Below are 23,461 nucleotides of genomic sequence, written 5' to 3'. Positions count from 1 at the left end.
TACTGGGGAATATTGGGGAACAGTGTGTTTTTCCAGAACCCATCAGCCCCAAGTCAAGTTGTTGTTTTCAATCTAGTTGTGGAGGGCGCAGCTCACTGGCCCATGTGGGAAAAGAACCGGCAACTGTGGTGTTTTGAGCACTGCAGTCTAACCAACTGAGCCAACTGGCCACCCCTGAAAATGCACATTTTAAAATTTCCTTTGAATTAATATGAATTTTGTGGTCACTATGCCTCAATGTGAGCTTAATTAATCCCATGTTCATCTCATTTTCTGCTCAAATGTTGTGAGGTAGGTTTTATTGTTAAAAATGAAGAAATGGATGTTTAAAGGGCATTAAGTGTCTTCCCCAAGGCCATGTGGCTATTAAGTGATCTGTGATACTGTGAACCTTCAATGTCATTGAAATGATGAAAGATGCCCGCCCACCCCTGCAAAAAGCAATCCTTTCCACCAGGCAGTAAGGGACCAGGCAGGGAACACTGTTGTTACTAAAGTAGGAATATCCTCTTAGTCCCTGAAAGCATAACAAAACCATCACTATACCAACAGAGAATCAGAAAGAGTCCTACTTTTAATGGCTCTTTGAAGCCAAGAAGTGAAAACCATGGTGTAGGGACAGAGTCCCAGAGAGCAGTTTCCAGGCTCTCGGCCTCACGTGAAAAGGTGCTGGCGCGGGTAGTAGATGGCTGTCAGCTGTAACCAGTTAGCCATTGGCCACTAATATAACTGCCATGGTTGAGCTAGCAAGCAGGGATTGCAGTTAGTAAGGGGGGTTGGCAGAGAAGCGGCTGGTGGGTAGCAGATCGTGTCGATCCTGTTTCCTGTATCTCCAGCCCAGTTGCCAGTGAGAATGTAGTGGCATGAACCCCCTGTCCAAGGCTCGTCGTTGTTCCTTTTTGGCCACACCATATCCTGCATTCTTGTGTGGAGAGAGGGAGCTGAGGCCCTGCATTACACATGGTTAAAAAGAAGAGTTGGGAAGTGAATGAAATATGCTTTGGAGGAACTGTGTTCCATAAAAGGCTCAACCACCATTTGATTTTGTGATCTTGGGAAAGCAGACAACTTTATTGGAAATCTTTAAGTAATAAGATAAAAGTGTATATAAAACCAAGATGATGTTCACAAAACCATGATTTTAACTATCATTATTTATTTCAATGAACACTGTCTCACTAAAACTGGAACATGCTGTCATAATAGATCATAGATGTCCTATGGTTTAATAAATTGATTAAGAACATGGAGCTGGGAGTCAGAATTGAGTTGAAATCTAGGTTTAACCAGGTAATATCTATATGATCTTTGAGCTCATTACACAACCTATCCAAGCACCATTTTTTCATCTAGAAAATAGAGTTAATAGTCATTCCTAAATCATAGGATTGTTGGAAAGGTAAAAAGAAACAGTGTAAGTACCTGCCACATAATAAATATTATCACCTGGTTTTTTTTTTTTATTTCATCTTTACATGAAAGTTGGTTTTCTTTAATATTTTTGTAAGAATTAAAAAATCTGGTGATTCACTGTTTTCATTCCACAGCACCCAGTTTCAAATATCCTGGGAAATCCTTACTTTGTGTCGATGTAATTTTGACTCTTCATAAACCCACATAAAGCCACACAATGTTTGAAGTTTTCTAATACAAAAAAAAAAAAAAAAACAATGATAAAAGTTGAGAGCAGACACAGGGATCAACTCAGATTGTATAAAGAGTCATTCATGCATCCCACAGAGCAATTGCCCCTTTTCCAACTGATGCTTTTCTCCCCAACCCTCTAACCTTGAAACAAAAACAATCCATCGACATGTAAACTAAGAGGTTAGCTACATGCCTAAGAGAGTCAGTCTTTCATTGTTCTCAAGTCCTACACGAAGTTTATACATTTTGCTAAAAAGAGTGTGTGTGGATTATTAAAGAATCCTGTAAGTTTTGGATTACTAAAGCAGCATGCTCTAAGGAAAGGAGAGAGAGAGAGAGAGAGAGAGAGAGAGAGAGAGAGAGAGAGAGAGAGAGAGAATTGAGTCAAATGAGGTGATTTTTTTTGAAACCAAACCAAAACTATGTCAAAGAGAATGCATTCTTGATGACGACAAACATTTTAAAGTGAAAACATTCAAATGGAATTTAAACTCAGTGAGTTCACTTTCAGTAACTGCTTTCAGAATATATATGTGTATATGTATATATATATATATATATATATATATATATATATATATACACACACACACATTTATTTGCCATGTACTAACATTTATGGAAACTCTGCTATGTGCTTAGAAAACCGAATGCATGGTGACAGTATTTTTTTTAAAGTACTATATGATATCACTTATATGTGGAATCTAAAAAAGCCAAACTCGTAAAACCAAAGAATCAAATGGTGGTTACCCAGGGCTGGGGACTGGAGAAATAGAAGCGATATTTAAGGGTACATACTTGCAACTAGTAGTAAATAAGTCCTAAAGAGCTAATGCACTGAAGTGAATATGGAAACAGTACTGTATTATTATCACCAAACTTGCTAAGAGGCTAGATCGTAATTCTTTCAACCACAAAAGAGAAATGATAATTATGTGACGTGATAGAGATGCTAAGGATTGCTACAATCGCAATCGTATTACAATACATAAATGTATCAAGTCCATATGTTTTGTATCTGAAATTTATAGAATGTTATATGTAAAATGTAGTTCAATTAAAAATGAAGGAGAAATAATTCAGAGGAGCAAACTTGAAAGATGGAGGACACAGCGATAAACACATAAGAAATGATGGCATAGTACATTCATATAAATACGTACTATAATATGGACCAGACCCTCTACTAATCTGTAGTCAGAATTGTGCTAGGAATCGGTATGCCTTATCTCCTTATGCCTTCCTCTGTTTTCCTTCTGCCTCGGTGTTGGGCACTGCCATCCACCTAGTTGTCCAAGCATAACCCCTGGGCATCATCCTGGCTTCCTTCTTTTAGTGATCCCAAACTTCAGTCATCAAACCCTATGAATAATCACTCTCAAACTTCACCTCAGTTAATAAAATTCTCTCCATCTTCAATGTCACTGTCTTTATTATGACCACCACCAACCCTCACAATAACAAAAAACTGGTTTCTGGTTTCTAAGTTCCCAATTCTTTGCCTCTCCCTGTGTCTGTACCTTTGTCATGGCCTCATGGTGAGCTGAACGTATTCCTTCACCACTGGTGATGTGTTTGTCCATGGAACTTGTTTTCATTAGTGCAACATGAGAGGAAGACAGCACTGTCCAATGTAACTTTCTGTGCTGGTGGAAATAATTCATTATCTGTGGTGTCAAGTACAGTACTCGTGACGTGTGATTCCTGACCACCTGGAATGTGTCTATTAGACATAAAGATTTGTATTTTTAATTTAATTTTAATTAAAACAAATTTACACAGCCACCTGTAGTGAGTGGTTACCTTATTTGGAGGTCCAGTGATGCAAGATCTCATGATTTTATTTGCTCTCTAGTACCAGTATCTCTAGTGCCTCAAGGGGGTAAACAGGCTCAGCTTGCCCACTGGTCTGAAATGAATGAGAGGCACAAAGAGGAGAGCAACTTCTGCTAAGCCCAGCTTAGATCAGCTATCTTCCAACTGACCCGGAGATACATTAAAGAGATTGTACTGTTGTCTTAAGCTACTAAATTTGGGATGATTTGTTATTCAGAAAATCTAACTGATACGCTTGGCCAAGATTGTTGCTTACTGTTCACCTCTTCTGTATATTGGAATCAATGTGTTCTTTTAACACCGCAAATCTAGTCTAATCACTCTACTCCTTAATATCCTTTAAGGACTTCCCACTGTCCTCATAATAAAACAAAAATTCTTAGTATGGGTTTCAAGATTCTTGATTATTCTTCCTTTATTTCCTTCAACAGGAAGTATAAACCACCTCAATCTGTGTTACTTTCCATACCTTAATTTTAGCCCACTTAATTACTACTCACTCTTGAAGACTTGGCTTGATCTATTTATTTATTTATTTTTTTAGAAAGTTGTGACTGGCCCCCCTTATCTTGGGGATGCAGCTCCCCTCTTTCTGATCCTATGGCACCATCATGTCACCCCGTTAGAAACTCTCATCTTCTGCATGACAATAAACATTTGTACTTGTCTCTTGTTCCCAGTATGCCATTAATTATTTGAGAGGAATAACTGTGATGGTTAGTGATTCCTATCCTACAAGAAGGACATAGCAAGTGCATAAAAACTTAGTTTTGAATAAATGAATTACCCTGTAAGTGTTAGAACTGGGGCTATCATCCTAGTAATTGACATTTTGAGTTTAATTGTCCCTCCTAAATTACAGTTGTCTCAAACACACCAGACTTAAGTGGAAGGTGACAAGACACAGAGAGTTTTAAAATAAATGTAATATTATACAAATGCAAGTCCACATCTATTTTTAGACTTGAATGACACCCACTGTGGCTGGTGGAAACTAACTCAAGGGGAATGCAGAGGAATTTGAGTTTTGGAATCCGGGTGACTGCAGTTCTCTCCGTCACTCACCAATTATGTGTGGCCTTGGTTATATATTAAAATGATCAAAGTTCGGTTTTCTCTGAAACATAGACTCATAATTTCTCCCTCTGAGCATTTGTGTAATGAAAAAGGGAAAATGCAAAATAAATTCCTTGGCTTAGGCCCTGCCAAACAGCAGGTGATGGAGATTCTTGTGTTTGCTGACTGTCTCATTCTTGGCAATGGTAAAAGAAGATTTAGTTTTCCTGTCTTTCTTATTTGTGTGCTCTTGCTCTGCAATCACCTGTCTCTGGCCTGCTTCTGCTCGATTTTATAGTTTCGTTCAGAGCCAAAATTAAATATTTGGCCGCAAATATTTAGACCTACTGATAAACCAGCGTACACTCTTTTTGGAAGGATGCAAAGTCCTCTGCAAAATGTCCCACCTAGTTCCCGTTCTGTAACCTTCAATCCCATCTCTTCAACCCCTTTCACTCCCATCATACTGACACTCTTCCTCCTATCTTCTGCCCACAGAAGGATTCTCAAGTAGAATGTATGGTTTTGGCCTTCAATACAAACAGAAGTCTAGCCTTCTAATATAGTGTTGTTTTCAGTTTTAGGGTGTTTGGTGGTGGTGTTATGCGTCTTTTAATAAGCAGAGGATTTGAAGTCAAAATACCTGGGCATGCTTTCTGGCTCTGTGCTCTGTACATTCACTCAGTCCATTTTTAGTGCTTTACATTTGAAGTTCTGTTTTCCCATCTGCTACAATAAGAATAATAATGTCTAACTCAGAGGTGTTCTGACAACTAAATGAGAAGACATTCATGGAAATACCTACAGGTACAGTAGTTGGTTGACCATAAATATGGAATCTTATTTATAGTGTGCTTCCTGTGGACAGTGCACTGTTTACTAAAATCTAATTTCATCCTGTAGGCCACACAAACACCTGAGCTTGGACATTTGGGAGAGATGTGACTCATCAGTGGTCTCCATCACATATATTTTGTGGAATCTGGAAATGTGGCTTAAATCTCACAACCTTTGGAGAGATGAATAGACTCTAGGAAATAACCAGAGGTGAAAGTAGTATCTCTCTTATCATCACCTCTTATAATGTGGACTATATACCTGTATGTTTATGCTGTCATTGGTGTAAATTCAAACACATACACTAAATATGAACACCTTCTTTCTCACTCATGCACCAATACACTACCAGGCTTTGATGCTCATAAAAGCAATGTATCTGAAAGTACCTGGGCAGCACAGGGGTTCTTCTAAATTTTAACCTCTTCCACTATCACGTAGCAGACACTTCGCTGAAACTGAGATTCTCCTACACTGGCAATGTGGCTGCCTCAACTCTGGATCCCTTGCCCTGTATCTGTTTTCCACTGTACCTGTGTTGCTCTGAGTCCTTACATATAATGATTCCAACGCTCCTTTTCCGATTGCTAATCTTGTCTCTCTTCAGGTTTGACACTTGGCTTATTGGTGACAATACTGGAAGGCATTTGGGAGGAAAGAATGTTGGTTTCAATGTTCAACGTATAAGTTTATATTAGTTTTGAAACATGCTAATTCTCTTTATACTGGTAAGGGACATTGAACTTGAAATGCAAACACCTGGACCTAGTCATGATGATTCCCTTACATAGCAGTTGGACCTTGCATAAGCCACGTTAGAACACTATCTATTCATTAGGAAGCCTATCAAATGAATCTCATCCACTTCTTTCAGGTTCCACTATGACTAATTGGCTACAGTAATCATTTGTTTTGTAATTGAGATTTTTAAACATTTTGTTAAATTTATTGGGTGACATTAATTAATAAGATTATAAAAGTTTCAAGTGTGCAATTCCATAATACTTCATCTGTATATTCCATTGTGTCTTTACTATCCAAAGTTAAATCCCTTTCTGTCACCACATAGTTGATCCCCTTTACCCTCTACCATCCTTTCACCCTCCTTTCCCTATGGTAACGACCATACTGTTGTCTGTGTCTATGCTTGTGTTTGTTTCTTTGTTTGTCTTGTTCAATTTTTGCTTTCAGTTTTATATCCCACATACGAGGTCTGACAATTAAGTTCTCGAACTCATCCTAGAAAAAGTGCTACATACCTCATTGCTGAATATCACTATGGTCACCTTCCAAGTACTCCCCTTGGGAAGTTGTGCAGCAACACCAGTGCCTAGTCCACCCTTCAAAGCAATTTTGGAACTCTTTTTCTGGAACGGCCATCAGAGCTGTCATCATGTAACCCTTGATGTCTTGATTGTCATCAAAATGTCTTCCTTTCAATATTTCCTTTATCTTTGGGTAAAGAAAGAAGTCAATGGGGGCCAGATCAGATGAAAAAGAGGGTGTTTCGATACAGTTATTTGTTTACTGGCTAAAAACTCCCTCACAGACAGTGCCGTGTGAGTTGCTGCATTGTGACGCGCAAGAGCCATGAATTGTTGGCGAAAAGTTCAGGTCGTCTAACTTTTCCATGAAACCTTTTCAGCACTTCCAAATAGTCTTCCAAATACTTAACTGTTTGTGAAGTTGGTATATATTCATAATGAATAATCCCTCTGATATCAAGAAAGGTTAACAACATCGTTGCAACAAATTTGCAAATTTGTAAGACCTCATATGTAATTGAGATTTCAACAATAGATGCTTAGTAGGTGAAATATCTTTTATAATAAAGTTTATTATTAATTTCAATATTATTACCAACAATTAGTTAATTAATTTAAAATATAGTTAATTTAGATGATTAATAAGAAAACAAACATAAGCTAAATTTTTCCTTCCATTCTTCTCTCCCTCAATATTTCCTCCCTTCTTCCTCCCTCTGTTTCCCTCCCTGCCTCCCTCCCTCCATTCTTTCTTTCTTCAAAACATACTTCTGTGAACAAATTTCTGTTTTTATGGCAGACTGAATTATTGGTTCTGGATTAAGAATAACTCCCAAAGCAGAAATGAACGAGTTGGGTTTATTCTGTTTGACTTAGGTGGATAGTCTAATAGCTGGAAAGAGTGAATCTTATTCACTATAGAGGGAAACAGTGCCCTACTTCTCCTGTAAGCCACCATGCTTCTTTGGTAGGTGACTTACACCCCAGTTATCCACATTAGGGACCATAACGTTTACCCTTTCACTTGAACCAATAAGCTAGCAATATTCCAGTGTTTGCAATCTATAACCTACTAATGATTTGGGGATAATTGGATTTTCCAATATTGAGAACATCGAGCCCAGGCAGTTTTCTGGCACCATCTTGCAGCAGCACCTCTAAGATTCCCTAGATGCTCATGTGGGGAGGTTGGTTGGTCATTAGGATCCCTTCTGCCTGGGTCTTTAGGGCCCTCTTTTTTTTTCTCCCTGTGTACTCATGCACTGTCGCCAATTCAGCCAACTAGCATCAGCCTACTTTCCCTGTCTGTATCCTCTATCCGGTTTTCCTGTCTCAGATGCAGAGAAAAGCAACAGGACCTTGACCCCATATTATTTTCTTCACTCCATAATCCAGAGCAATAACCCCTAAAGGAAGAATTTTCTTTTGGAACTGTCTCACCTCACGCAGTAGAAAGCAGTTTACTTTGAACACCTGGATGATTCAGCTGAAGGGTGGTTCATGCACTAAATAGCATTGTTGATAGAGTTTGTTGTTCAGAATCATGAGAGTCAAATTATTCCATTGACCAGCACAAACATTCAGTTTGTTATGCTCTTTTTTGTTGTTGTTAATTCTGTTCTTCCTGCTCAGAATGATCTTCCTCCCTTTTCTCTAAAACTACTACCTGAAACAGTATATATTTATTTCTATGTCCCAATAGACTAAGTTCCATAGGAACAGGAAAACATCTTACTTCTTTATTGTCCCCCTAGTTTCAAACCTGTTGCCTGGCACATTTTAAATGCTCAAAGAACAGAAGGTATGCTGAGAGCAATGGGACTAAAGTGTGTGCTTTCTCATACAGCAACCTCCTGCTTAGACTCTGAGATCCCCTCTGATGGCAGTGGTCCCATCACACTCAGGGGGCATCTTTTAGAGCTAGCATAATGCTTGTCACATATAGGGTTTCCATAAATACTTTAGAAATTGACGAATAAAGACACACGTGAGGACACTCTGGTATTTACTCTGGAAGCTTAAAAACACAAAGAGTGGTATCAGTTAAGTGATAGTTACCTTACAGGCCATTTCTCCCAGGATCATTTGAGGTCTCATAAAGTTCTCATAAGTACTCTACTCTTTAAAGATATTCACATTTCCTTGAAATGTGTGTTGTCTGACCTCCTTATAAAGGGAAAAGTCTGTCTTTACTAAGACAAATATTTGACAGCTTGTTTGGATTACAAATGAAGCCTGAGAAAGCTCCGGACAAAAATTTTACTGAGGACAGGGAGGGGTTCCTAGTCAAGGAGTGAAGTGGGTCTATTATTTATTTATGTTTTTCAAATATATCCCCCAACAAGAAAAATTAGGTTCACTGTGTAAATTTCAGCCTGAAAATAGTAGAGGATTTTTTTTTTAGTTATTTAAAAATCCTTAGCTCCTAAAAGAAATAGGTCATTCATGTCTATCTACTCTATTACCCACTTTTATTTTATTATATAATATGCTATGTTCTTCTTCAGACCTAGAACATAACCTCTCATGAATTCAGCAAATGCACCCATTGATTTAAAAATGTGTGTATGTATATATATTATACATACACTTGCACTTCTGTGTGTATATATGTATGTAGTGTGTATACATATATACACATATATGTATACACACTACATATACATATATAAACATGCATACACACATAACATATACTTAAGATTATAAACTGGTACCACATATTGCAGGATGTATGCAATCTTATCATGAGCATGTTGCTAGCCCAGTAATTTCAGCGACTTATTGGGGGACTGCAAATTGAGACTGAACTGAATTTCGGTGAAGCAAGTTACTTTTAAAAGAGCCAAATTAAATTCAAATTGCCAAATCACTCTTCTTTTAAAGTAATTGTTTGGACACTTGCATGGACACTTGCCCATGCACCTTTGCCTTGATAAATACATATATAACTAAAAATAAATACTTTTAAAAGTTTTGATTGTATTGGCAAAAACTGTGCGTGTCTTATTGACATTTTAAAAATCATTTCTTTGATCATGGATCTGCAAAACAAACCAAATAAATTAAAGCAAACAACAATGATACCGAAAGCACTTTATATATAAGGTAGAATGTGTGATAAATAGAAAGGATGATCATACAAAAATATTAGCATTTCCTGGCCTCTCTACTAATCCAGTTCCTGTCCATAAATCAAAGTCCCCTCATGTGTAAACTCCTCCTGAAAATGTCCCTGATCACCTAGTTATGCCATTTTGAATCTCTATTCTTTCTTCCTCTTTTTTTCTATTGTGTAAGCACTAGTTGTCATTCTTCAAGTGAAATAGTGTGAAAACCTAGGGTATCAGGCTGGAACAAATGGAGGAGTTGGACTTGTTAAAACAGAGAAGGCAGGATGAAACTTTTGTCCCTCTAATGCCTCCTCTACCGCCTCTGCGCCCTTCACACCCCCCACCCCGAGACGCCTCCTGAGAAAGTTAGTAATACACAGAGCACAATATAAATAACCTACTTATGTAACCTACTTAAAATTGAGTTTACTTCTTTCTAACTCCAGTGGACTCATCACATACCATCCAGTTTCTGTCCTGTATTGTAGTTGTTCATATCCAAGTCTACCTTTTCCAGTGAAGAAGGGAGAATTCCTACGGGCGTATTTTTTATGTTTTACCATACAATGCAAAATACACAAAATGATACATTATGTAGATGGCCAAGCGATATTTGCTTACTAGCGAAAGCTAGTGTGGATGAGAAGCAGCCATATTGATTAAATAGGTTTTTTGGGGATCCAATCTTGGAAGGTGTTGTATATGAAATTAGCACTTTGAGGGTGAATTCGTAGGCAATGGAAATACATGGGAGTGACATAGGACAGCTCTGCTTTAGCAAGGTATGAAAAACAATAAGGCCTTTAAAAAAGCGAAAGTAATGGGGGGAAAAAGAAAGGGTAAAATCAGTAGAGTCATTATTTCTAATCCGTATACCTATTAGTAGAGGTCATTAGGCTGAATATCTCCAAATCAATATCATATATGGTATATATTCAACGACTTTATTTTTTTCCCCTAAGTTTACCCATATATAATAGATCAAATAAAAATCTCTCTACTACCTACTGCAGAGTAGTTCTGAGGTCAAGGTGATAATACATGTGAAAGCTCTCTATAAATGGGAAAACGCTATATGATGTAAGGCATAATTAACATTAGTTTAAATATCTCTATTCTTACAGATTCTTAAAACACTAACATACATGAAGAGCTTACTGACCAACTTACAGACATGATGCGTATTACAGGATCAATATTCTATAGATTCCTTCTGTAAAAATGACATAAACTGTTGTGACTATTTAGGCAATAGAGTTAGCTGCTCCCAGAAATGGACATTAGATCACAGAAGGAAAAATATCATAAGAAATCAAAATCAACCTGTCACAAATAAGATTAGTCCAGAGAAGTCACTATAATAATCAACAAAATATATACTAACTTGAATGAAAAGGGTTAATAAATCAAAATAGATGATTTTCAATCAAGGAAGGCAAATAATTCCCAGAAAGATACAACTTGATTTTAACTTAATGAAAATAAAATATTATGTATTTAATGAATTGAATTGCAGCTTATTTGGTACAAAGTCATGTTATTATTAAGGATAAAATGGGATTAGACTGTTAAAATTGGGCTTCATTTCCCCCGGCATACAGAACAGGTGGCGTCACTTTAGATTGTCTGCCTGTTTCCTTGGACAAAATTAACTCTAGTCGACAGAAGGACAGAAACTCCATAAGACTTTAAAGAAAACATTTTAAATAGACCTTCAATTGATACCTCTGTAAAACTGAGGTAAGCATTTCTTGATCAGTTTCACAGAATTCCTGCTATACATATACAAAGCTACAAATGACTATAAATAATTAATTATCTGAAATTCCTAACTCAGTGTACAGCATATCGATGTGCTCAGTGAATGTTGATTATTTTTGTTATTTTATTCAGTGTATGCCGTATCATGATTTCCCTTTAGTCAACTTTTCCAATTATTTCAACCTCTGTATCCAGATGCCAATAAAATGATTCTGGGTATACCAGCTGTTTTAGAGTCTTAGAAGCTTAGCTCGTTATATTTATCTGATTAAAATATTGTCCCATGTGTCAAATGCCCAAATTTAGCCCTTTTAAATTAAGGCTTTAAATTAGCCTCAGTCAAATTCTTGATCTTTCATGAAACTATCATTACCTACTTCATCTGAACATAATGGTTTCCTCCTTTAGGCTTTTGTACGCATTTTCTAAACACCTCTTGTCACTTCTCCCTTGCATCAAAATGTTAAAAGCAAGACAGACCTACCTTTATAAGTTGACTCCATCATCTGACAGTTGTTTGTTCCTGGACAGACAGCACGACCTCCTTGCACTTCTGTTTTCCCATCCATATTAATGTGGCCCAGATATCAGCCTCACTGTTACATGAAATCACATATATGAAGTCTCTGGAACATATTCTGATATTGATTTGGGGAACTTCCTCACAGAAAAGGCCAAATATAATATTATTTATCTGTGTGTTATTCTGTTATATTTGGTAATTGCTCACTTCATCCTTTTGCCCCAAACCAAAAACACTCTAAAACTCTGAGTGTCCATTGGGCTCTTGGTAGACGTACTAGGGACCAAAGTTAGCAAATGACCTGAATTGAAGATGCCCTCAGTGTATTACTCTATAACTTATGTAAAATATAATAATCATTTTAGTTATAGCTAATAATTATGGTATATCAGACATTCTATTAAGTGCTTTACATATGTGGTGTTATCTGCAGCCTTACAAGTGTATTGTTTTTTCCATAATTAATAGGGAAGGAAACTGAGGCTTGGCAGGTCTCGTGCCCTTGGCCAAGGTTACTACTGCTGCAGATAACTACACACAAAAGCTCTAAATGTGAAGAATGCACTTTGACTATTCTGATATGGATATTTTATATGTTATTTTACAGAAATCTCTTTACTTTCCATTTTTGGTAATGGAGGGAATTTCTTTTACTTCTTACTGTGTACAATTTAATGCATTTCTGATCAGCCACTGGATATCTTTTATTTATCTACCTCCCAAAGGGTAGAGCTGTATCTATAAAATTGGCTCCAGGTCCCAGTTAGATTGATTTGCCAGTAGGAAAAAAATGACGACTGGAATTATCCAGTATCTTGAGAGTTTGTGTGGTATGAATCTCTTTAGAATCCAAATGATTAAAGTAAGAGCAAGATCTTAAGGAACCATGTATGTCTCCCTAAAGAGTTACCTTTCATTCCTAAGGCCATGAGAATGAATTTCAGGATTTTAACTTGGATTATTACTTAAAGTTGACTACAGCTGAAAGTTTGAACTCTATAATAATTGAAGCTCCATAATCTTTGTTGTATAGATGAGTAAAAAAATAAGAGACAGAGAATTAAGTTCTTTAATCTACCATGAACCTGTCTCATCAATGTATTAACATTTAGTGGAAAGTTACTATGCCACACGTGTTTTATGTATATTATCTTATTTAATTTGGTCAACAACCCTGTGAAAAAATTACTGTCATTTCACTTTATATATGAGGCTATTATCTCATCTATAGTTAAAGCAACAAACCATCCTTGTCCTGACATCTTTGATCTACAATTTACTGGAGAAAGGATTGCTTCTGAGAGTCTCTGAGCAAGGTAGAAATCATCTCTCCTATAAAGCTTGAAAACTAAAATAATGTAGGCATGTTTCCTGAAGTTGATTTGGCCATCAGAGACTCCTTTCCTAGCCGTGTACTCTATTACTTAAGCTACTAATGAAAATAGTGTCATGTGACTGTGACCTAGCAGGTTTGAGTCCCAGTTCATTAGGTAGCCATAATCTTCTTATTTACCTTAATGTTAACATATTCCCCTAGAGCAGGGGCACCTTGAAAAGAATATTGAGTGTCGGCTTCATGAATAAAAAGGAATTGCATGGGTGAAAGGTTCTGTTGTGACTCCATATGCTTGATCCTTAACTGATCTGCTTCCTTAAGAAAGAGTAATCACATTACTTGTTTATGTGAAAGCATTAGTCTCAGGATCACATTTTTATGTATTAAGTGCTTAGATAATGACATAGTCCTCAAAAAAATTGTTCCAACAAATGAGGCAGTGTGGTTACATGACAGGGTCCCTGGACATTGGCCCTCCTACTGAAATTGCCAGGAGCTATTCGTGGCACCTTGAGAGTTATTCCACCCATTCAGTTTTTTTTTTTTTTTTTTTTTTTTTCATCTGCAAAATGAGGAAGGTGGATTTGATACTTCGGGGGCTTCTTGTGGTCATGTGTCTAATGATCCATTTGATGGCAATTCTAAAGGAAAAAGTACATTACCACCTAGTCATTATTTATTAAGATGTTCATTATTACTGTATCATTTATTCAAATTACTGTTTTAAAACTAGTAGAATTCTGAAAACCTATTTTTACACGATTAACAAAACTAATTTAAAAATAGAGTCAGAGGCAGCCGGATGGCCCAGTTGGTTAGAGCGTGAGCTCTCAACAACAAGGTTGCCAGTTCAATTCCCACATGGGATGGTGGGCTGTGCCCCCTGCAACCAAGATTGAAAATGGTGACTGGACTTGGAGCTGAGCTGTGTCCTCCACAGCTAGATTGAAGGACAAAGGCTTGGAGCTGATGGGTCCAGGAGAAACACACTGTTCCCCAATAATCCCCAATAAAAAAAAGAAAAAAATAGAGTTTAGTATATTTCCTCCTTATGCATATAAGAGAGTTTCTGGCTTTGACCAGAAACATTAACAGATAACAAGTCTGTTAGGGGAAGCCACTGTTTAGTGAATATACCCTAAATGGCTTGGATAATGCCTGGCTCATCACATTCAGTCTGTTTGATATTGTGAAAATAGTCTTAGTATAATGAAAACAATCATCTTGAGAAATGTGTTTAATATATAAGAAAAAATAAAAGGACTTCAGTCTTCTGCATTTTAGCTTGGGAAACACCCCCGCTCTTTTCTACTGTCTATTTTTAGCCACCTCTTTTAATATTTTCTCTTGGTCTCCCTTTTCCTTTGGTGTTGGCTGTTTTTTCAGTGTCTAACCAAGTTTGAATGTGGAGATAAATTTTAGGCTGGGAATCCATGCTTTCACCTGGCACCTTCTTTTTTTTTTTTTTTTTTAATTAATTTTATTGGGGTGACAATTGTTAGTAAATTTACATAGATTTCAGGTGTACAATTCTGTATTACATCGTCTATAAATCCCATTGCGTGTTCACCACCCAGAGTCAGTTCTCCTTTCATCACCATATATTTGATCCCCTTTACCCTCATCACCCACCCCCCACCCCCTTACCCTCTGGTAACCACTAAATTATTGTCTGTGTCTATGAGTTTTTGTTTCTCATTTGTTTGTCTTGTTCTTTTTGGTTTATATACCACATATCAGTGAAATCATAGGGTTCTCTGCTTTTTCTGTCTGACTTATTTCACTTAGCATTATTCTCTCGAGATCCATCCATGTTGTCACAAATGCTCCTATATCTTCTTTCCTTAACGCCGAATAGTATTCCATTGTGTATATGTACCACAACTTCTTTATCCATTCATCTATCGAAGGACATTTTGGTTGTTTCCATGTCTTGGCCACCGTAAACAAAGCTGCAATGAACATTGGAGTACACGTGTCTCTATAGAGAAATGCTTTTATATTTTTGGGGTAGATACCCAGGAGAGCGATTGCTGGGTCATATGGTAATTCTATTCGTAATTTCTTGAGGAACCTCCACACTGCCTTCCATAGCGGCTGCACCAGTCTGCATTCCCACCAACAGTGTATGAGAGTTCCTTTTTCTCCACAGCCTCTCCAACACTTGTTACTATTTGTTTTGTTGATGAAAGCCATTCTGACTGGGGTGAGGTGATATCTCATTGTGGTTTTCATTTGCATTTCTCTGATGATTAGCGATGTTGAGCATTTTTTCATATGTCTATTTGCCATTTGTATATCCTCTTTGGAGAAATGTCTCTTCAGGTCCTCTGTCCATTTTTCAATTGGGTTGTTTGTTTTTTTGTTGTTGAGTTTCATGAGTTCCTTGTATATTTTGGACATTAGCCCCTTATCAGAGGAACTGTTTGCGAAAATCTTCTCCCATTCAGTTGGTTGCCTCATTATTTTGTCAATAGTTTCTTTTGCTGTGCAGAAGCTTTTCAGTTTCATATAATCCCATTTGTTTATTTTAGTTTTTACTTCCATTGCCTTTGGAGTCAAATTCATAAAATGCTCTTTGAACCCAAGGTCCATAAGTTTAGTACCTATGTTTTCTTCAATGCAGTTTATTGTGTCAGGTCTTATGCTTAAGTCTTTGATCCATTTTGAATTAATTTTGGTACATGGTGACAGATAGCAGTCCAGTTTCATTCTTTTGCACGTAGCTATCCAATTCTGCCAGCACCATTTATTGAAGAGGCTGTCTTTTCTCCATTGTATGTTTTTAGCTTCTTTGTCAAAAATTATCCGTCCATATTTATGTGGTTTTATTTCTGGGTTCTCAATTCTATTCCATTGGTCTATGTGTCTGTTTTTCCGCCAATACCAAGCTGTTTTGATTATTGTAGCCCTGTAGTACAAGGAAAAATCAGGGAGTGTGATACCTCCAGTATTGTTCTTTTTTTTTAATATTGCTTTGGCTATTCGGGGTCTTTTGTGGTTCCAAACAAATCTGATGATTTTTTGTTCTATTTCTTTAAAAAATGCCATTGAGATTTTAATGGGGATTGCATTAAATCTGTATATGGCTTTGGGTAATATGGCCATTTTAACTATGTTGATTCTTCCAATCCATGAGCACGGAATGTCTTTCCATTTCTTTGTGTCTTCTTCAATTTCTTTCAAAAATGTCTTATAGTTTTCAGCATATAAATCCTTCACATCCTTGGTTAAGTTTATTCCTAGGTATTTTATTCTTTTTGCTGCAATTGCAAAAGGAATTGTTTTTTCTATCTCTTTTTCTGAGATTTCATTGTTGGTATATAGGAAAGCAATGGACTTTTGTACGTTGATTTTGTAGCCAGCAACTTTACTGTATTCATTGATTGTTTCTAATAGCTTTTTGGTGGAGTCTTTAGGGTTTTCTATATATAGCATCATGTCATCTGCAAAGAGTGACAATTTAACTTCTTCATTCCCAATTTGGATGCCTTTTATTTCTTTCTCTTGCCTGATAGCTCTGGCGAGGACTTCCAACACTATGTTGAAAAGCAGAGGTGATAGGGGACAACCTTGTCGTGTTCCTGAACGTAGAGCAAAGGGCTTCAGCTTTTCACCATTAATTATGAGGTTAGCTGAGGGCTTGTCGTATATGGCCTTTATTATGTTGAGGTATTTTCCTTCTATACCAATTTTAGTAAGTGTTTTAATCATAAATGGATGTTGTATCTTATCAAATGCTTTTTCTGCATCAATTGATAGAATCATATGATTTTTGTCCTTTATTTTGTTTATGTGATGTATCACATTGATGGATTTGCGAATGTTGAACCATCCTTGTGCCCCGGGGATGAACCCCACTTGGTCGTGATGAATAATCTTTTTAATGCATTGTTGTATTCGATTTGCTAAAATTTTGTTTAGGATTTTAGCATCTGTATTCATCAGAGATATAGGTCTGTAGTTTTCTTTTTTTGTGTTGTCCTTACCAGGTTTTGGTATCAGGGTAATGTTGGCCTCATAAAATGAGTTAGGGAGTAGTGACTCTTCTTCAATTTTTTGGAAGAGTTTGAGCAGGATTGGTATTAGATCCTCTTTGAAGGTTTGGTAGAATTCACTGGTGAAGCCATCTGGTCCAGGACTTTTGATTTTGGGAAGGTTTTTGATGACTGATTCAATTTCGTTACTGGTGATCGGCCTGTTAAGATTTTCCAGTTCTTCATGATTCAGCCTTGGAAGGCTATATGTTTCTAAGAACTTGTCCATTTCTTCTAAGTTATTAAATTTGGTGGCATATAGTCCTTTATAGTATTCTTGGATAATCCTTTGTATTTCTGTGGTGTCCGTGATAACTTCCCCTTTTTCATTTCTGATTTTGTTAATTAGTGTCTTCTCTCTTTTTATCTTAGTGAGTCTAGCCAAGGGTTTGTCGATTTTGTTAATCTTTTCAAAGAACCAGCTCTTTGTCACATTAATTTTTTCTATTGTCTTTTTGTTCTCTATTTCATTTAGTTCTGCTCTGATTTTTGTTATTTCCTTTCTTCTGCTGACCTTGGGTTTCGCTTGTTCTTCTTTTTCTAGTTTTTTAAGGTGTAACATGAGGTTATTTATTTGGGATTTTTCTTGTTTCTTGAGATAGGCCTGTAATGATATAAATTTCCCTCTTAAAACTGCTTTCGCGGCATCCCAAAAATTTTGATAGGATGTATTTTCATTGTCATTTGTTTCTATGTATCTTTTGAGCTCTCCTCTAATTTCTTCTTTGACCCAGTCGTTCTTTAAAAGTATGTTGTTTAATCTCCATGTATTTGTGTTTTTTCCTGCTTTCTTTTTGCAGTTGATATCCAATTTCAAAGCTTTGTGATCAGAGAATATGCTTGGTATGATTTCAATCTTCTTAAATTTGCTGAGGCTGATTTTGTGTCCCAATATATGGTCTATCCTTGAGAATGTTCCATGTACACTAGAAAAGAATGTATAGTCTGATGTTTTAGGATGAAGTGCTCTATATATGTCAATTATGTCCAATTCATCTAATGTGTCATTTAGCGCTGCGATTTCGTTATTTATCTTCTGTTTGGATGATCTATCTATAGCTGTCAATGATGTATTTAAGTCCCCTAGTATAATTGTGTTTTGGTCAATTTCTCCCTTTAGTTCTGTTAGTAGTTGCTTGGTATATTTCGGTGCTCCCTGATTGGGGGCATAAATATTGATGACTGTTATGTCTTCTTGTTGTATAGTCCCCTTTACCATTATGAAATGTCCATCTTTGTCTCTTGTTATCTTTTTCACCCTGAAGTCTGTTTCATCGGAAATCATTATGGCTACACCTGATTTTCTCTGGGTACCATTTGCTTGGAGTGTCAATTTCCACCCTTTCACTTTGAGTCTATGCTTGTCCTTGTAGCTGAGATGTGTCTCTTGTAGGCAGCATATGGTTGGGTTTAGTTTTTTGATCCAATCTGCTACTCTGTGTCTCTTTATTGGTGAGTTCAGTCCATTTACATTTAGGGTGATTATTGATATGTGAGGATTTCCTGTCATTCTGTCTTTAGTTTTCTGGTAAGGCTGTGTCTCCATTGTTTCTTTGCCTTTTTGTTGTTGTCTGTTATTTCTGTGTGGTGGTATTCTATGATGTTTCCCTCTGTTTCTTCTTTTATTACAGTACATATTTCAGATTTGGATGTTTTTTGAGTGGTTACCCTTGAGTTTATGTAAAAGAAAGTTTGATATTTAGAGTATTCCAGTTTCTTCAGTACGCTTACTTTCTCTATTCCCATATTCCAGTTCAGGCCTTTACGCTCCCCCTTTTTATGTTTCGGTTGCCACAAGTTGTCCCTGTTGATGGTGGTCTAATAGCCTCCTTCAGTATTTCTTGTAGTGCAGGTTGTGTATTAGAAAATTCCCTCAGCTTCTGGATGTCTGGAAAGGTCTTTATTCCTCCTTCATATCTAAAAGAGATCTTTGCTGGATATATTATTCTTGGCTCGTGATTTCTCTCTTTCAATAGTTTGAATATTTGGTTCCATTCCCTCCTAGCTTGTAGAGTTTCTGCTGAAAAATCTGATGATAATCTAATGGGCTTTCCTTTGTAAGTTACCGTCTTCTTTTCCCTGGCTGCCTTGAGGATTCTTTCTTTGTCATTGATTTTAGACAGCTTCAATACAATGTGCCTTGGTGAAGGCCTGTTGGGATTGAGGTAATTAGGTGTTCTATTTGCTTCTTGGATTCGAGGACCAGTTCTGTCCACAAGTTTGGGAAGTTCTCATCGACGATTTGTTTGAATATATTCTCTGTTCCCTTCCCTCTTTCTTCTCCTTCTGGTATGCCCATTATTCTTATATTGCTCTTTCTGATGGAGTCAGAAAGTTCTTGTAGAGTTCTTTCATTTCTTTTAAGTCTCAAGTCTCTTTCTTCTTCCCTCTGTGTAAATTCCAGGTTCCTATCTTCGATGTCACTGATTCTTTCCTCCATCTGGTCAACTCTACTACCTAAGCTGGATATTTTATTGTTAATTTCTTCTATTGAGTTCTTAATCTCCAGAAATTCTATTTGGTTCTTTTTCAAGATTTCAATCTCTTTTGTAAAATGCTCATGGTGTTCTTTGATTGTGTTTCTGAGTTCATTAAACTGCCTTTCTGTGTTTTCTTGCATCTCGTTCAGTTTTTTCAGAATTGCGATCTTGAATTCTCTGTCATTTAAATCACAAAGGTCCATATCTCTAAGTTCCTTTTCTGGAGACTTTTCACTTTCTTTCTGAGCTATCTTGTTGCCTTGGTTATTCATGGCAATCACTGATTTACTATTTCTCTTCCTAGACATCTACAGGAGTGTCTTCTGCAACAGGTTGATAGGTATGCAAAGAGCTTTTGGAGTTCCAAAGCTCTTTCTGCACCAGATTCAGAGCCCGTTTGTTTCAGCAGTTCTGTTTACTCCTGCAGGGATCCGCCCAGATAGGTGGGGCTAGGGGCGGGGTGAGTTGTGAGAGGTGGCCCAGAGCAATGGCGGCGACCACCACCACAGCCAGTCCTGCTTCCACAGCTCCCTCCCCTTTGCCGGAATTAGTTGAGCTGCGAATCTGTGTCTGCGGTTCACAGTTCTCAGAGCAGCAAATATTCTGTCCTTTGATCGGACACTGCTACTTTATGGCTTCTAGCACCTGGCAGGTGGGGGCAGGGCGAGCTCTGGGAGGGTAGGGAGGGGGCGGCTAGACTCAGTGCCTAAGGCTTCCGTTCTCCGCTCCGCAGTGAGGGCTTAAACCACCGATTTCAGCCCTCTTCCCTCAGTCTTTGCTCCGAGGTCTGTCGTGAGCGAGCGTTGGGTTCAGCGGTTTTGTATGCTGCCCCCTCAGCCCTGTGGGCCGTAAGCGGAGCCCTAGCAGTCCGAGTCCTTCCCTCTCCCGCAGCGGCGGTAGTTCCGGGAGCAGCGGGCTCCGAGCACTGAGCTAGGTCTGTGTCCTGTGCCCGCGCGGCTCCGTCTCCGCACTTCTCCTCTCCCTCCTCCCCCGCTCGCGCGATTCACCCACCTGGAGGTGAATTCAGTAGTCGGCCTCTTCGTCTTGCCTGTCTGCTGTGCAAGGAGTCCTTTGTGGAGTTATTGTTGTCCGATTCGTTGTAAATTCCAGGGGAGCGTTACAGAGCCTCACCTCACGCCGCCATTTTTTTCAGTCTCCTCACCTGGCACCTTCTTAAGATGCTACTTCTGATAATGGCTTCAAGATTGTAGGTCTCACATTCATAGGAAGTGGTGGTCACCTCTCACTCCTTCCTTATGTCTCTAGGATCTCACTGAAATGAGATTTCAGTTCTTTCAAAGAAAATAAAGCAGGATAATAAGCTAGAGACTCTCTAAGGGTAAAGAATGTGGGGGTAACTAGTGGAAAAAGATCAACTGTGTTTAAAGAAAGACTTTTTAAGGAGGTAACATTTGAGCTAAGACCACAATGATGAGAAGAATTTATTCTGAGAAAATCTAAGGGCAAAGAATGATAGGCAGAGGGAAGATTGAGAACTGAGGTACTAAGAAAACCATGTGCTTAGAAGATATGGGAAATAGAAATAAAGCCATGACAACAAACTAGAGAAAATATGGGGAGTATGACTTAAAACCAAGTGAAAGGTATAGGCAAAGATCAGCCCCTGGAAGGCTTTGAAAGACCTAGAGAGTCTTTAGGTATTCTTATAAGTATAATGAGAAGTTAGGCAACATTGAATCTGACGATAAAGGCCCCAAATGGAGGGCTCTGAGTGACTGTGCATTAGCAATTTATTAGGGCTATAGGACATTGCTAGTTCACATCCCACCCCTGCTATAGAATATATTGATGTCCAGGAATTTGATTTATTGCTTTCTATCAAAATAGTAAGGCCTGCCACTTGTATAAACTTGTACACACATGACATAGGGCTTTGTGGACTGTTTCCTCCTTCTCACCTGTGAGCTCTAGAATCAAAGTACAGGACGCGTTCTGGTGAGTCCTTGGAAAGCTGTGTTCCCATAATTCCCTCTTTAGCCCTTGGCTCATGGATGCTCTTGTTATGCGCTTAAATCATGGAGTTGAATGTGGAAGATATGAGCCCAAAGATTCCCAGCTTAAATTGTGGAATAAATACGACCATGACCGTATGGTTAACTAATTACGCATGGACAGTGACCATGGCATTTCACAATGTTCCACCAACAGGTGTTTCTGAGAGGGAGTCAATGCCACAGAATATTTGCTTCTTCTACCCTTGTCAAACTCTCCTATTTCTCCTACTTACAACTCCAAGAGAACATTGACTAGGTTCCCAGGATCACAGTTTTGATTAACCATCTGCTCAAACACACATATTTAAATTATCTTCCCAAGTTGGATATTTCTTTTATTACTCCTTGGGCTTAGCTCACGAGCTCCTGTTTGTGGTAAACTAAGTCATCAGCCCCAAAGAGATCCATATTATAATCCCAAGAGCATGTGAATATACTATCTTACATGGCAAGAGGGGCATTGCAGATATGATTAGGAACACTGAGATGCAGAGATTATCCCTGTGGGTTCAACTGATTCACAAGGCGGCTAATAAGAGGGAGACGTAAGGGTCAGAGAAGGAAATGTGACAATGGAAATGGGAGTTAGTGAATCAGAGAGAGGTCTGAAGATACTGAGCTAACCACTTTGAAAATGGCAAAAAGGGCTACAGTTCAAGGGATGTGGGTGACCTCTAGAAGCTGGAAAAAGCAAGGGGATGGATTCTTCCCTAGGGTCTCAAGAAGGAACAAGCCTTGGCGATACCTGAAGATCAGCCCAGTGAGACTGATTTTGACTTCTGATCCCTGGTACTATAAGATAATACATTTGCATTGTTTAACCATCACATTTGTGTTAATTTGCTACAGTAGCAATAAGAAACTAAGGCACGGTCACTCTTGTCCCATTCGGCCCTTCATCCCATCTCGTCCACGGGTTTTGAGGATTACATGTTGGACAGCTGACCGTGCATTACACTGGTCTCACATCGCTTTTATTTTGTGTTTATTTTTTGTACATCATCTTATCAGCTTTAACATTTTAATGTATCTTTTTTTTCCCCCCAGTATAGGTAATTGCATCCTCAGGGATGAGGAGTTGGCAAGGGGTTGTGGAACTGAAGTCCTTTGCTCTACAACAGATTGTTCCCCAAGCCGTGTCAGGAGGGATTAGAGACTGGAGCTCAGAACCACTGATACATGAAGCTGACTCTCACTAGGAGATGCAAATAATGGACCAATGGCTGAAGAGTCAATTGTTCTTTCTGAGGCCAATCTGATATAAGAGACATGATGCCAGAAAAGAGTTGAGTTTCAGAGAAATCAACGGTGAGAAAGAGGGAGCAAGCTTCCAGGAATGAGGGCTAGGAAGCTAGATGGTATTAGTAGCCCAAAGAGAAGAAATACACAGGCAAAACACTGAGGAGCCAGTGGCTAAAGGGAATTCAAGCTAGGGAAATAAGAAAAGAGAAGATGACTCTCTGTGCTGAGACCAAGAATGAAGTCTATTGATAAAGAGATAATTAGCGTATCTTTTTTGCATATATTTTAAAAACATCAGGGAGTCTAACAC

The sequence above is a fragment of the Rhinolophus hipposideros genome (assembly GCF_964194185.1).
Source record: "Rhinolophus hipposideros genome assembly, chromosome: 1".
Lineage (NCBI taxonomy): Eukaryota > Metazoa > Chordata > Mammalia > Chiroptera > Rhinolophidae > Rhinolophus > Rhinolophus hipposideros.
The sequence above is the reverse complement of the archived record's forward strand: the minus strand, read 5'-3'. Positions refer to the sequence as shown.